The 13617-nt window shown below is 40.3% G+C and overlaps 1 pseudogene; it reads right to left on the minus strand.

Annotated features, from left to right (window-relative positions):
• Positions 1-4197: 4197 nt before the first annotated feature.
• Positions 4198-4777, minus strand: LOC127664024 (eukaryotic translation initiation factor 1-like; annotated as a pseudogene).
• Between the last annotated feature and the right edge of the window lie 8840 nt (positions 4778-13617).

Here is a 13617-nt window from a genome sequence, read left to right on the forward strand (position 1 = left end):
TAGTTCAGTTCCTTCACTTGTTTGTGTTTTCCTGAAATTATTTAAGGGATTTTTGAGTTTCCACTTTAAGAGCTTCTACCTGTTGACCCATGTTGTCCTGTATTTCTTTAAGGGATGTTTGTGTTTCCTCTTTAAGGGCTTTTACCTTTTCACCCATGTTCTCCTGCATTTCTTTAAGGGAGTTATTTATGTCCTTCTTGAAGCTTTCTATCAGCATTATGAGATGTGATTTTAAATCCAACTCTTTTCTTTTCAGGTCTGTTGGGGTATTCAGGACTTGCTGCAGTAGGAGCCCTGGGTTCTGATGTTGCCAAGTAGCCTTGGTTTCTGTTAGTAGGGTTCTTGCACTTGCCTTTCCCCATCCTGTTATCTCTGGTGTTAGTTGGTCTTGCTGTCTCTGGCTGGAGCTTTCCTCTCCTATAGACCTGTAAGCCCGTGTCTGTACTCATGGGAGACCAATTCTCTTCTGGTAGGGTATGTGCACAGAAGGCTATGGAGTTGCCTGGCTCCCTGGTGCAAATAGCGGCCGGAACGGAAGACTCCTGTCCCAGCAGCTCCACTGATCATATGCTTTGTGCACTCCTAGCTGTTCCCCTCCAGAGAGAAGGTGGAGATCTTGATCCTTGCTATTTTTAATTCTACTTGGAACCATTTAACTCAGTTCATCTTTTATGGTGTTCATTTCTATATTGCTAGCTAACACACTCAAAGAGTCATTTCTTGATTTATCATCAATATTTGATTATTTTTTGAGACTCATTCAGGTAATAAACTAAGTACTCCACTTCTATCCCAGGTTGAGTCTATCATGATTTTCAAGTTCCTTTATTCTATGATTTTGGGATTTAAGTAGATTCACCATTTTTTTTTCTTATCCAATTAGACATGACATAGTCAGCATCTGTTGATTCCTTTCTCCGTTATATAATGGTCACACTATTATTCTTTTACCTCATCATATTTCCTTTTTGTATTTTGACATTGCCAACATAATCTTTTGTTTAATTTTTCTACTAGAATTATTTATATTATCAGTTGTTTGATATGGAATAAAGTCAAATTTTTTTTTCTGGTAGTGGTTAGATGATCATTTACCAGCAATCCATCACTTAACAGTGATGATGAGGCTCTAGAACTTTTGTTTTTCATGAATTTTCTTTGCCTTCATTTTTGACTTGACCTCTTTCCATAAGATGTACTCTGAATAGCAATTAACTCAACACAATACCATCTTTTTCCTCCTTGCCAAAAGCCTTTTATTGATTTGATCAATCTTTTATTGATTTTTTATTTTTCCTATCTATCTATCTATCTATCTATCTATCTATCTATCTATCTATCTATCTATCTATTATCTAACCATCATCTATCTATCTATCATCTGTCTGTCTATCTATCTATCTATCTATCTATCTATCTATCTATCTATCTATCTATCATCTATCCAGAATCTATCATCTATCTGTCTATCTATCTATCTATCTATCTATCTATCTATCTATCTATCATATATCTGTTTATCTATTTTCTGGTCCTAAGTTGCTGCTTTCTGTATACATCTGGCACCTGTCATCTGGAATATTCCTTCACTGCATTTCTAAGCTGGATACCCTGCGTTCTGAATCTTATATTTTTTTATTTTTTTCCATAGTCATTCATCTTGGTGACCTATATTCTTAGTAACTTCCTGAGAAGGAAAAAGAGTACTGGTGGGTCTTTCTTTAGCCCTTACAGGAAACTTGAAGATATCTCTGCTTTGTCAACTGTCTCCCAGCATTTGCTAAAGCATTCTTTTATCTCCTAGGTGATTTTTCTTCCATTTTATATGAAAGCATAAATGTATATTTTTAACCTTTGTCTTGTTAAAAATAACATTTTCCCATTTTATTTTATTTACTTTCTCCAAAACTTGTTAGATTGATTTAAAAACAATCATATTTTATTTCTGTTTTTCTTCTGCATGATATTCTCTAGTTTCTTTCCCTCTTCCTAGTGACGTTGCTGGAGATCATATATATATTTTTTTTATTTCTGTGAGTCTTACTCTCTAGTTTTTCTTCTTCATATCAAATTAGAGCATCTTATTATAAAACTGAATGCATTATTAGATTTTTTCTAAAGGTTGTTTTTCTTGTTTTTTTTTTCTTTTTCTTTTTCCTTTAAAACCCCTGGTCCAATTTACTCATTAAAACTTTATAATATTCTTTTAGCTCATATTTCCTTTCTGTATTTTGACATTGCCAACATAACCTTTTGTTTAATTTTTCTACTAGAATTGTTTGTATTATCAGCCTTGCCACCATAACTTCCCAAACACAAGCTGAACAAGGATGTCATCACTGGACACACCCAAATAGACCTGGATGGTAAAAGCCCAGGAGGCCTCAACCTTACACAAATAAACGTAGGTAACTGAGAAAAGCTGGGAGCAGGGACGAATACAGCGATTGGTAATACACTGCCAAATGATTATCCCTGTAAAATACATACAACTAATGTTACATGGACTAAGCTGGTTAAATTCAGGAATACATATGTATTCAACTAGTTCATATGTATACAACTAGTGAAAAGAGAGACCATGTGTTTGAAAGACAGCAGGGAGGCAAGTGGGAGGGTGTTGAGGGATGAAAGTCAAAGGAGAAATGCTGTAATCAGAATCTCAAAAATAACAAAACTACAAAACACCTCTAGGTCTTTTATTTTCTCTTTGATACTCTTGTTTGTGCTGTAGGATTTTGTCAAATGCATGATGAGACTTCGCTGGCTTGTTCAGCTTGCTTTCTTATAGAACCCAAGACTACCAGCCCAGAGATGGCACCACCACAAGGGGCCCTTCCTACCTTTTTCATTATTTATACTGAAGAATAATGTTCTAAAATATCCGGGAGTTCTGAGACTTAATGGATTAGCTCTTGGTGCATTTACTTTTGCAACAAAGGATTACCAACTTGCAGTCAGTGTTGTGCAGGGCCACAGAGGAACCAGTGGCTTCACTTGGTGAGGTGTCTCCTCTATTGACATCCTTGTTTCTTCACAATGCTATTAAGCCTGACTTCCCCAGGATGGACCTTTGTTGTTGATGTTGTTGTTTCATTTCATTTCATTTCATTTCATTTCATTTCATTTCATTTCATGTCTTAGAGTTTCTATTCCTGCAGAAACATGACCAAGAAACAAGTTGGGGAAGAAAGGGTGTATTCAGCTTACACCTTCCACATTGCTGTTCATCACCAAAGGAAGTCAGGACTGGAACTCAAGCAGGTCAGGAAGCAGGAGCTGATGCAGAGGCCATGGAGGGATGTTACTTACTGGCTTGCTCTCCTGGCTTGCTCAGCTTGCTTTCTTAGAACCCAAGACTACCAGCCCAGAGATGGCACCACCACAAGGGGCCCTTCCTACCTTTTTCTTTTAAATTTTTAAATTTTTATTTATTTTTTAATTTTTATTTCTGAAAGCAAGCTTTATTTAAATATGGATTTAAATACATTACATAACATTAAAACTGGAAGGGAAACAAGAAAACCAAAAGACCAGTCTGTTCCTTCACACGGCATTGGGCCGAGGCTGATATGGAGTTGAAGCCTCTACAGCAAGTCACACCACCAATGGCACGAGCTTGGCCTTTGTTCCCTTGTCCTAAGTTAACTGATGCCAGGCTTGCCTCACCCTTCATGCTTCAACATCCCTTGGCTGGGCTAGATCTGCTTAAAAAGGCCGCCCTGATGGTGAGCCGGATGTCTGTGACTTCTCTGGAAAGGTGGCTCTTTCTGAATTCTGCCTTCCTGGTCAGACACCAGTTCTTTTTACTGTCAGAGATCCCCTCTAGTAACATAGCTGGGACAGTGTCACCCACACTCTCGGTCACCTGGCTTGTTCAAATGGGGACAATCTCCTAGGGCAGGGGACTCTGTAGAGGGAGCCCCAGGGAACCTCTTGTCAGATTTCCTGTGATTTTGGGGTTCTAGGCTTGGCTGAAACCTTGTTATTGCTTTGTTTCAGGGCGTACCCTGCAAGGGTTTACTGCTTAACCTGTTTAAATGCGAGACTTCAAGACTACATAGCAAGGCTCTTTTCAGTTTATTGCATGAAGGAGTTACACTAGTCCAAGTTAAAAGTGGACCCCAAATGATTACACTGTACAAGCTGTGAGTTTTTTAAACTTGTGACAAGGGGCAGAAGGGAAATCCTCACTTAAGCTTCAGAGAGCCTCAAGCACTTAAAACTCATGAACCTTCAGCTGATCGTCCTTAGCCAGTCCAGTCTCTTTCAGGAACTGGCATGTGTTCTTGTGCTGGTCACCCTGGAGCTGAATTACTTCTCCTTATTCTTGATGCTCAATTACAGTACCATTGCAGGCAAGTTTCTTCTTAAATGCCTTCACTAGTCTCTTTCTATCGTAATCATCAGCGATCCCTTGGACAGTGGTTAGGGTCTTCCTGTCCATTTCTCTGTTGAATTCTTTTGGTTTTTTGTTTTGTTTTGTCTTTAATTCATTATTATATGTGAGTACACTCACTGTAGCTGTCTTCAGACACACTAGAAGAGGGCATCAAATCTCTTTACAGATGGTTGTGAGCCACCATGTGGGTGCTGGGATTTGAACTCAAGACCGTTGGAAGAGCAGTCGGTGCTCTTACCCGCTGAGCCATCTCTCCAGCCCCCTCTGTTGAATTCTTAAATGGATATAATCCTCAGTGCCAGCAGGAAGCAGGTCATCACCCTTACTTGCATCAGCAAAGGGGTCAAAAGAGGGGAGGTTCTGGATAGCGGACATACGATGATTCCTTTTCCTGGTGGAAAAGGTCTGTGGAAGGCGCTGGAGAAGGCGGGCAGGGATTGGGGGACCGAGCATCGGGAAGCGAGGGGTCCAGAGGGTGAGGCAGCTGAGCGAAGGCTCAGTGACTGGGGCCGGGGCGCTCCCTGCTTGATCACTAATTGAGAAAATGCCTTACAGCTGGATCTCATGGAGGCATTTCCTCATCTGAAGCTCCTTTTTCTGTGATAACTCCAGCTTGAGTCAAGTTGACACAAAACAAGCCAGTGTATCATTCCATTTGTTTCTTGACTTATAAAGCCTGCTGGCTTCTGGGTAGTTTGTGTGAAGAGTTGGCAGTAGGGAATTCCTTGTAGACTGATTTTAACCTGATGCTCCTGTTTCCTGGATCCCCTGAGCCACATCACCTATTGTCTTACCTGAGGACCCAGCTAATCTCTTTCAGGGTGACTTTCGCACTTCCCTTTGTCTCTCTCCCTTGTCCAGTATCCATACAATCTTAGAATCCTTCAGAATCCCCATCCCCTTAAAAATAATCATTGGAAATCTTTCTTATCTCTTGGCTATCATTGCAAAGAAATCTTAGACACAAAGGCAGGAAAAACACATTTAGCCATATGTCCAAAATTTGGACCCGCATTCAGAAAGGGTCATTCACAAAACATTCTGAGATGACACCATGATTCAGAAAGAACGGTGAACTTGTTAAACCTTAGTGTAATAGTTTATTTAGAAATTAGAGTATCACGTTAACTGTTGGACAATGGATCTTTCTGTCAGTTATGGGGAATTTCTAAGATTATATAGACTTGTCGCAATTCTGTAAATGCCCTTGAGCCCACTCTGTTCACTGTACTCTCTGCTAGGCACACAGGCCTTGAACACTGAGATGCGGACAGGGCTACCAAACAGCTGACGTTAATTAGGATCCTGTGCAGTTTTGATTCAGTTAAATTCGAACAGCTGCCTTGGAAAGATTTTCCTTTGTTACTGGATTATCATTTGCCACATTTTTTTTAACCATTCACAATGAATGCCTTCTAATGAATGAGAATTTTCATTTAAAAAAAAATACTAGTTTTATTTTAGATCATTAAAATAATGGTCTCTTAAAGGCGGCATACGTTCCTGCTTGTTGCTTCATATCGGCAGGATCTGTAGCTGTGCCAGGCAATAGCAGCTCCTTACATGCATAGCTGAGTGATTCAAGAGGACATGAAGGAAACAGGTTGCAGGCCCGTTCCAGCAGGCCATGGGGAGGTGAGGATTTCAGAGGAGTATTACCTTGTAAAAAGAGATGCACTGCTTTCCACTTCAAAAAGTTCCCTGTCACCACAGGAACACATTCCGCTAGAAGCTTTGATTCTTCCTGGAGGCACTGCTGCCCCTTCCTTTGTCCTCATTTTTACTTTGTGAAATTCTTTAATTTCATATTCTTTAAATTCTTTATTTTTTTTAAGATTTACCTTAGACAAATCAAGTATTTTTTGTTCCTTAGGGAATATTTCTTGGCTGGTCATCCCAACCATATCTATGCAGCCTCAACTTCCCCTGGGTCTGGTTAAGAAATCCCTCTTCTTAGTCATATCAGCTGCATGATCACAACTCCTCCATAATACTTTTTTTTTTAAGTCAGCACCATGTCTTCCATAACTCTAGCTCCTAGCATAATGCCTGAAAAATCTGGGCATGTGACTAACACTTTTATTCATATTAGTTACCAACTGGACTATTAGAGTCAACGCTGGTAGCCTTGAAGACAAATATTCAATATCCCAGAGTACTAGAGATTGGGTGTTTTTCTCTCTCTTTGTCTTTTTAAAAAATAACCAAATCTTTTATTTTTTTTAATTTATTTACATTTCTAGTGTAATCCCCTTACCCTGGTTTCCTCCCTCCCTGAAACCACCTATTCCATCCCTTCCCCCTGCTTCCATGAGGTGTTCCTCCACCCACCCACTCACCCACCCACCCACTCCTGCCTCCTCGACCTTGATTCCCCTACACTGGGGCATCTATCGATCCTAGATATCCTTCAACAGAGGAATGGATACAGAAAATGTGGTACATTTACACAATGTAGCACTATTCAGCTATTAAAATGATGAATTCATGAAATTCTTATGTAAATGAATGAACCTAGAAAATATCATCCTGAGTGAGGTAACCGAATAACAAAAGAACACACTTGGTATGCACTTACTGATAAGTGGATATTAGCCCAAAAACTTCGAATACCCAAGATACAACTCATAGACCACATGAAGTTCAAGAAGAAGGAAGACCAAAGTGTGGGTGCTTTGGTCCTTCTTAGAAAGCGGAACAAAATACTCATGGGAACAAAAATGGGGACAAAGTGCAGAACAGAGACTGAAGGAAAGGCCATCTAGAGACTGTCCCACTTGGGGATTCATCCCAGATACAGTCCCCAAACTCCAATACTACTGTTGATACTAAAAAAGGCTTGTGGAAAGTAGCCTGATAAAGTTGTCTCCTGAGAGGCCCTGCCAGAGCCTTACAAATACAGAGTGCTTTCCGCTTATTTGTAGTTACCAGAGGTTAGTGGTATATGATGAACCTACCCTTATTTCTCTTTAGAAATGTCATTAATCATTTACAATGGACCCATTACTTTAATGTATTTACTAAACAAACACTTTTATCCCGATCTCATTACTTCATGTGCACACTTGGAAGTGCTGAGATGTTTTCTATGTTCTGGTAAAAGGTCACTGTGGATCTGACTGCTGCTTTCTGGAGTGTCTTCTCTGCTTCAGACTGAGAACAGAGCCCTCTCCTTCTGTGCAGTTTGTATGGCTGTGAAGCACAAGTCAGGGAAGCAATCAGATGCTGATAGTCCTTTTAACAAGAGCAGGCAAGACACGGGCAGCCTGGTATTCTCTAAAATGAGACTGCAGAGAGACAGGCTTTCAATAACAAAACAGCCTAGCATGTCTTACGTTTTTCTAAGACAGAAGAGGCAAAGAAAGACACAGAAACAAGGCACTGTCACAATGAAAGCTTAAAAAGGACTAAATACTCTGGCCTTAGGAGATGCTTCTAGAACATAATATTGCTGTGTAATATTGATCTAAACTATGGTGGCAGACAAATAGGCAAAAGGAGGACGGTACAGATCTGGGTGTCTCTGCTTCCACCTCTACCTCCACCTTGGAGACATCATTTGTGGGATACACAGCGCTCCTACTTAGACCTTGATGGGTGATTTGGACACCACTCTGCTTTACATCTTCATTGCCTAAATGCTGATGTGTTACCTAATACTAGTGTTTCAGGTGTATATAGCCACGCCCTGTGGATGTCAGACGTTTGAACACACACATTTGAACAGACACCGCTGCTTGAGGAGTTAACACTCTCACTTATCAAACCATCACACCAGACCCCATGAGCTCTCTCTCTCTCTCCCCCCTCCATCCTTCCCTCTCTCTCCTTCCCCCTTTCTTTCTTTCTTTCTTTCTTTCTTTCTTTCTTTCTTTCTTTCTTTCTTTCTTTCTTTCTTTCTTTCTTTCTTTCTTTCTTTCTTTCTTTCTTTCTTTCTTTCTTCTTTCCTTCCTTCCTCCCTCCCTTCTTTCCTTCCTTCCTTCCTTCCTTCCTTCCTTCCTTCCTTCCTTCCTTCCTTCCTTCCTTCCTTTTTTAAGACAGGGTTTCTTTGTGTAGTTCTGGCTATACTAGAACTCACTCTGTAGTTCAGGCTGGCCTGAAGCTCACAGAGATCTGGATGTCTCCGCCTAACAATGGCTGGGATTAAAAGTATATACTACCATAGCCCAGTTCAGAGCTAATTCTTTAAAGTAACATTCTTTAAATTCTTAAAGTAAAATTCTTTAAAGTAACAAATAGGACATAGGTTTTAAGCATACATTTTAAGCAAAGCATATGTATTTTTCTTGGACTGACATAAAATATCATAAACCAAGTGACTCACCCAACAGAACTTGGTCTTGAGACAGAGTTGGAGACAGTCAAAGACACTGGGTTCTCTAGAAGCCCCTGCCCTGACTCTCATGTGACTGTCTTTCTGTCCTGTTTTCACATGATTTGCCTAAGTAAATGTCTGTCTGGATTGTCTCTTCTTCCTATGAGGCCGGTCATCAGTGCATGAGGTACCCCCAGGACCTCATGTGACCGAATTAATATCCCTTTAAAGATTTGTCTTTAGTAAAGTCATAGTCAGAGACACTGAGAATCAGGACTTTGCTATCTGAAATTTGGAGGTATACAGTTTAGTGTATTACAAGATAGATTCTAAATATTTTCAGCCTTTTCAACTATGCATTTCTTTCATTTAGTGTGAATATTGCTCAGGCAGTACAAATGAACAAGGATGCTTGTGTTTCAGCACAATTTTATTTATGGGCATGAGATTGGAATTTTATATCATTTTCATACACCATAATGCAGTCTTAATTTTTTAGTCTAATAATTACAAAAACATTTCTTATCTCAAAAGCTGTCTAGAAGTCATAACTGGACTGTAGCTTATCAGTCCCTAGGAAGAAATATGTTTCTGGAGCTTTGTCTAGTACAATGCTGGACATGACAGCCAGGCCTCACCCTGATGTGTCAATTTGAGTGGATTTATGTGGGGAACTTGTGTCTTGACAAGTACTTCCAGAGTGAACTCAGCTGCTATGGAGATGCTTTGTTGTTTGCTGGGATACACTTGTTCAAATTAAATAAAGCCATCCATCACTGTGGGAGTATTGACTGCCATCCTTGCCTGGTGGCTAGGACAGAAGCCACACACTCACACACATACACACACTCACTTATTGACTGACCTGACCATTACAAAACTGCCTATGGGAGCCTTTTCTGCAAGAGGAGTCTCAAGTATTGTCTATAGTTTCATAATATTAATGCTTTCTGTAGCTCTAACAGGACAGCATTTCATTAAGGGGCGAATGAACTTGCAGAGTAAATGCCATCACCTCAGACCCATGAGCTTCTTTGTTGTTGTTGTTGTTGTTGCTGTTGTTGTTGTTGTTTTCAAGACAGAGTTTCTTTTTGTAGTTCCTGCTGTCCTGTAGACCAGGCTGGCCTCAAACCCACAGAGATCTGCCTCCCAAGTGCTGGGGTTCAAAGAATGTACCATCACCTTTAATTCCATCTGAGCATGTTCAGGCTGTCAGTGAACCCTAATGTGATACCTAGGAGAAGTTGTATCTTCCTTTGATTTCATAGTTTGATGTCTGTCTTCAGGCTTCATGGTCTCTTTTTTATCCCTGGTTGAAAAAGAGATAATCTACCTAAGGAAGAATCCAAAACTTTGACTATGTCCCTCATCAAACTGTATCTAAGTTCCTGGGTGTCATTCCTAGCTCTTGTCATATTTTGGAGGTAGTAAGATAAGCTGAGCTGGGTGAGGGGTCTTCAAGGGACCTTCTCTTGTGAAGTGGGCCTAGGACCTTGAAGAGAACTGGTTTTATTACTGGTACCTAGTTTGACAAACATGAGTTTAGCAAGTGTTTGTTAGTGTTAGCTGGGGCAGTCATCTGTGCTCCCTGACATTTCTATGAAGAGCTTTGGATTTAGTTATGAAATTGACTCTAGGAGAATTGTTTCCCTTTGCACCTTCATGGCATCATGCTTTTGGAGCAAAAGAGGTAAAGCCAAGTGTTTGATTCAGGAGGCAGAAGCCTGCTGATATGCCCACTGAGGGCCGGACAGCACGCTTTCTGTTCTGTCCTCTGTTCTGTTCTGTTTTTGCATTGGAGAAATCAGACCATAATTTCTTCCTGTCTCACAGAACAGCTTTCCTGGGCATGAATAGCCTCCTGGAATCAACAGAGTAGCCTTAGGGCACATTCTCACACAGTTTCTCTGGTCCAGGATAGCTTTGGCTAATTTCTATAAGAGTCAGTCAAACTGTGATATATTTAGTTCCTAGGAAGATGACACATTCAGATATTTTCAGTGGTCTGGCCCACTGCTTAGTTCCTAAGTCCCAGTCCCTAGATTAGGACTGGAGAAGCCCATAGCATAGTTTCAGGGCAGGGTTGCATCTGCATGGAATTGGCTGCATATTACTTGTAGCCAGCATGTGTGACAGGTTCAAGTCAGTGATAGGGCCAGAGAATTTCAATGATCTCCTTGTATTACCTCCCTGCTTATACCACTAGAATCCACTCAGAGTCCTCTCAAAGCAGGAGACACCTTCCCGGATTTGTGAGCAGAATTTGGTTTACAAAAGAAGCACAGGTCACACTGCTGATGCCACTATAGAGGGTGCAATTGGAAACCTCTGCTCCTGGGCACCGTGGCACTGTCTCTTCTCATACACATCCTCGCCTGTGTTCCAGCAAACAATTTTCCTTACATGAACTTACTCAGACTCACCTTTTTTCAGAGACTGAGACAGTGTGTTTCTTTTATCTGTTTTCTAGGGTTGGCAATTGCAAAGACCTGTTTACAGTTAAAAACAACAAAAACATTGTCCACATTGTGAGTCTTTTAGAGACAAAGATCCCTATTGATTTCCTGATTGACCAGTCTGAGAAGACATGATGGCTAGAGAAGAATTGTCACACTCGACTAAGTAAAACATTCATACATTTGAAGGATCCCTTATGCTGAGAACCAAGAATTCCACTCAGTCTGTGCTTTAGGGACACAGGGATGGAAAGTACCAATTCCCTACATGGATCTCCAGACTGGTGAATATAAAGGTTAATGTTTTTTCTTAGAGCTACTTCTCAGGGGTGCATTTTATGTACTGGAGACACACCATATATTAATTTTGGGTTTCATGAAAACACTGCACTCTGGAGGGTGAAGTCTGGTGAATGAAGGTTTACTGGCAGGACTATGACTTTAATGTGTATCTCAATTTTCCCACACAGCATCAAGGTTATACACCACATTCAACTCTGTTGATTGTTCAGAAATCCTACTCCTAAAGGTCAAAGTCTACCATGACCGGATAGCTTCTTTGAGTTTGTCACAAAATGGAGGACTCCCTTTTTCCAGCAGGACTTCCCCTTCTCTGACCTTGTCTGGGAAGCCTGGCCTGAGGAAGACCAAGTAGCTCTTGGCAAACATACAAGTTCAACTTCCCCTTTCCCAAAAAGTACCCACCTAGCAAGTACTTGCGATTCCTAGAATGCTTCTCTGTACAAATGAGGCATTTACAGTACATTTGGCTCCAGCCAATGATTTTACATTCATCCTGAAAACTTCTCAACTCTTCTCAACTCTCCATATATGGTCACCTTGAACAAAGTGTATTTTCACAAGCTATTTCACTGAAGATCATCAGAGAAGGCTTTTGTCTTAAAAAGCTGTAACACTAAATCCTCATGGAAGCTCCCTCACCTCCCAGCTGGGCAGGGATCCTGCAGATACCACCTGTTCTAGGCTCTTGTTCTTCCTTTCAACCCAGTGTATGTCAGAGTCTGAACACCTTGAGGGAGAAAGCTGAACCCACAACCACAGGTAGACTCACTGAAAATACATATGCGAAACCAAGTTGATGCTGTTGATTATCATGGAGGTGACCTAGATCATATGAAGATGTAGCCTCTTGTTCCTCATTGTCCAGCTCTCCACAGTACATTCTTCTAAATAACTAATGTAAATGTCTTTACTCATAGGCCCCTGGACTTAAGGGGCCAAAGACAGATTTGTTCAAGCTGTCTTGAATCACTGATCCTAATTACTAAAGGGTTGGCCTACTTACCCATAATTCCACATATATTTCCCCACAGATCACAGCACTGCCTCCATATATTCTATCCAGTCTTATAGAAAATCATACAAGATCCAATTTAAGGCCTAGCCTTAGCTGGTAAAGTTGGTTGGATTGCAACTCAAGAAATCTTTTTTATTTATTGGTAATACTACAGCTAATTGTCATTTACTTTGATATCTGAAAGTCAAACTTGATCTTAAAGTTGAGAGTAGGACTTTAAGGCTTTAGCTTGTCTTTACAGATGTCCATTCCCGTTCCCCATGATATATAGGGATATAAATCACATTTCTACTGCAAATCAGGGATCTAAGGAGCTAGCTAGGCTTATATTTCAAAATTTGCCTTTTTAACACGTCACCTAGCTATGAACACAGCAAGAGAGGCCACAGTATATCTTAATGGCATTGATTTTGGAGGTTCTAGTTCATAGTCATGAGAAACAGCTGCATGCTGTTTATTCATTACCTAGCCCCAGGCATATACTGATAACACATGAATTAACTAAGATGACATCTGGCACTGACTAGGTCTCCAAAGCAAACTGTTTGGTTCTTTTGTTCCTTTTGTAAGTATTTCTTTTTTTCTCATTGTTTGAGAATTTCACACATTTGTATTACACATTTTGATTAAATCCATAACCTTTTTTCCTTCAAATTTATCCTCCACTTCCCATAACTTTCCCCTCCCAACGTTGCTCCCCAGAACCCATCAATTGCCAATAGCTTCTAGGTTGTGGGTGTAACTTCGCAGATCCTTTTCCTACTCATGTTGAGAGTTTAGCTGACTTGTGCATGCAGTGACATTTGTGAGTTCATGTATGCAGTGGTACTGAAATGCTTAGCAAATACCGTTTCACTGAAAACATCTTCTGGCATTTAAATTTTTTAATCCTCTCTTTTATGATTATCTATAAGTCTTGGAGAAAGAGGGTATAATGCATATGACCCATTTAGAGCTGAAATTTACATGTTGACTAATTGTAGGTCTTTGTGTTAATTTCTGTCTACTGTAAGCTTTGAGAATAGAGAGATGCCCTATTATATGGATATAATTATAAAAACCTAGGGGGCAGTATATTATGATGTATACTTAGCAGTATTAGGTTCTGCCCTAGATCCTACGACAT

This window comes from Apodemus sylvaticus, chromosome 13, assembly GCF_947179515.1.
Source record: "Apodemus sylvaticus chromosome 13, mApoSyl1.1, whole genome shotgun sequence".
Lineage (NCBI taxonomy): Eukaryota > Metazoa > Chordata > Mammalia > Rodentia > Muridae > Apodemus > Apodemus sylvaticus.